Below are 3057 nucleotides of genomic sequence, written 5' to 3'. Positions count from 1 at the left end.
CAGGGGGTAGTGAGACAAAGTGGCTGGGGAAGGGTTCGTATACTTTTGAACTTCTGCCAGGACTGCTTCATATTCTCTGGATTTTCCTCTGAAAGGTTACTGTGGTTTGTCACAGTGATGCGCTGGTAAACCTTTAACAACTAGTTCTCCAAGGAAAAGAGCCCTGATCTATAGCATTTGCTCATTTTGTGGTGTAAATGCTCCCACCATAGCTGATTTCACTAAATGCAGAGCCAGGAAGAGAGACGCACAACGGGCTCCTCCAGCTCACCACAAGTCTGTCTTCTGCATCATCATCAAGCCAGAGAGGACGCTCAGCCTGTAAGAAGGGCCTGTTATGAAGAAACCCAGCTCTAGCCTCTGCTTTAACCACCTTTGTTTAGACACAGTCTTACTCTGATCTTTTTTAGCTGATCACATTGTTGAACAATTTTATGTTTCTGTTATTTCTCTCTCCCTATAGTTTAGCTTTTCCATTTTATTGATTTTATTTCTTTGCCATCGTCTATTTCAGAAAGGAAACACTGAATCTGGAATCGCCCCTTCTCTGAAAAAGGTAAAGAGCTCATGTCATGGTCGACAATAAGAGGTCCTCTTGTACTCACTTTGGCAGAGCAGGTACTAAGATTGGAACGATGCAGAGATTAGCATGGCCCCTGCCCAGGGATGACACACAAAATCATGACGTATTCCGTATTTTTTTCTAGGAACCATCTATCTATATGATGGCGCCGAATGATTCAGACAGATGCTTAGGCTGAGGATGTCTTGTTTCTCCGCTTTGAGTTAACTTTGTCAACGTTGCCACCATCATAAGTCTCCTCAGAAATTACTGAGATGACATGGGTGGAATACGTATAGTGCTGGAAATCAGTCTGACTTCACCTCTAGCTTCCTGTGTGACCTGCTGCATATCACTTAAGCCTGTTGGGAATTTTATTTTTCCTACATTGATCCTCAAGCAATAAAAGGTTGCTCATTTCTGACTCATGGGGAAAATATAATGAATTGAAAATTCTCTCAGTTGGATCTGTCCCCTCCTCCCCAACCAAGGCTCTATAGTAAAATAACCTACAGGCCTTTGGGGATGGGAAGGTATCACCTTGTGTTGATTTGGACTCCATCAGGAAATGCAAATCCCAAGCTCATTGGTATCTGCTTAACCTTTTATAGGAAGGGCACAGGAGGAAATCCATCTTACCTGTGCTGCCTATATCACTTTGGTAACCTTGCATTTCATGCCCTTTATATATGCATGCCTGGACCTTTACTGTCTTCTTTATGAACGGAACCACCTCCATCATCATCCTTGTCACCTTTGTGTTAAAGCCCATCATTTATTCCCAACCCCTGAGTGTCTACAAAATGAAATAAAAAAATTAAAGAGAAAAAAAGAGGAAAAGAAGTCCTCTCAATCCATCTAAAACAGTTGTAAGGGTCAAAATAACAATACATTGGCTTAATTTTTACTGCAAAATTAAAACATTAGGAAATATGGTTAGCAAAGGAGACAAAAAATATAAGCTAAATGAAATTAATAAAAATCACCCATAATTCTAACAACCAGATATAACCACTGTAAATAACTGGCATATATCTTTCTAGACCTATACATGTATTTTGTGTTTACAAAATGAGTTTATACTGTTCATTCTGTTTGGTAACCTTCTCCTTTCTATGTCACTAAGTAGATTTTTACTGCATCACTTTTAATGATTACAGTGTATTTCATTCTATTGATATACCTTATTTAACCAATCCCCTATAGCTGGTACTTAAAGTTGTTTCTTTTTTATTTATTAAAATTTTTTTTGTTATTTTTAATTTTTTAATTGAAGTATAGTTGCTGTACAACATTATATAAGTTATAGGTGTATGATATAGTGATTCACAATATTTAAAGGTTATATTCCATTTATAGCTATTATAAAATATTGGCTATATTCCCCATTTTGTATATGTCCTTGTAGCTTACTTATTTTATACCTAATAGTTTGTACTTCCGAATTCCCTCCCCCATACTGCCCCTCCCCATTTCCTTCCCCACTAGTAATCATTAGTTTGTTCTCTATATCTGTGAGTCTGCTTCTTTTTTGTTATAGTCACTAGTTTGTTGTATTTTTTAGATTCCACATACAAATGATATCATACAGTATTTGTCTTTCTCTGTCTGACTTATTTCACTTAGCATAATGCCCTCCAAGTGCATCCAGGTTGCTACAAATAGCAAAATTTTGTTCTTGGATTGGAAGAATCAATACTGTTAAAATGACCATACTACCCAAGGCAATCTACAGGTTCAGTGCAATCCCTATCAAAATACTGATGACTTTTTTCACAGAATTAGAACAAATAATTGTAAAATTTGTATGGAAACACAAAAGATACCGAACAGCCAAAACAATCTTGAGAAAGAAGAACACAGCTAGAGGAATCATGCTCCTTGACTTAAGTTTATACTACAAAGCTACAGTCATCAAAACAGTATGGTACTGGCACAAAAACAGACTTGTAGATCAATGAAACAGAATAGACAGCCCAGAAATAAACCCATGCACTTATGGTCAATTAATCTACAACAAAGGGGCAACAATATAGAGAAAAGACAGTCTCTTCAACAAGTGGTACTGGGAAAACTGGACAGCTACATGTAAAAGAATGAAATTAGAACATTCTCTAATACTATATACAAAAGTAATCTCAAAATGGATTAAAGCATAAATGTAAGACCAGATACTATAAAACTCCTAGAGGAAAACATAGGCACAACCCTGTTTGACATAAATTACAGCAATAACTTTTTTAATCTGTCTCCTAAAGCAAAGGAGATGAAAGCAAAAATAAATGGACCTAATTAAACTTAAAGGCTTTTGCACAGCAGAGGAAACCATCAACAGAATGAAAATACAACCTACTGAATGGTAGAACATATTTGCAAATGATATGACCAATAAGGGATTAATACCCAACATATATAAACAGCTCCTACAATTCAACATCAAAACAACAACAACAACAACCTGATTGAAAAATGGGCAAAAAGAACTGAATAGACAT

At 36.5% G+C, this 3057-nt stretch overlaps 1 non-coding gene across 1 annotated transcript; it reads left to right on the top strand.

Annotated features, from left to right (window-relative positions):
- The first annotated feature begins 597 nt into the window (after window positions 1-597).
- Window positions 598-701, top strand: LOC132421260 (U6 spliceosomal RNA). Its single transcript, XR_009518547.1, has one exon. It is a non-coding gene; the product is annotated as a U6 spliceosomal RNA (small nuclear RNA).
- Window positions 702-3057: the final 2356 nt, after the last annotated feature.

The sequence above is a fragment of the Delphinus delphis genome, chromosome 2, assembly GCF_949987515.2.
Source record: "Delphinus delphis chromosome 2, mDelDel1.2, whole genome shotgun sequence".
Taxonomy (NCBI): domain Eukaryota; kingdom Metazoa; phylum Chordata; class Mammalia; order Artiodactyla; family Delphinidae; genus Delphinus; species Delphinus delphis.
Note: the sequence above shows the minus strand (reverse complement) of the source record. Positions and strands in the feature narration are given on the sequence as shown.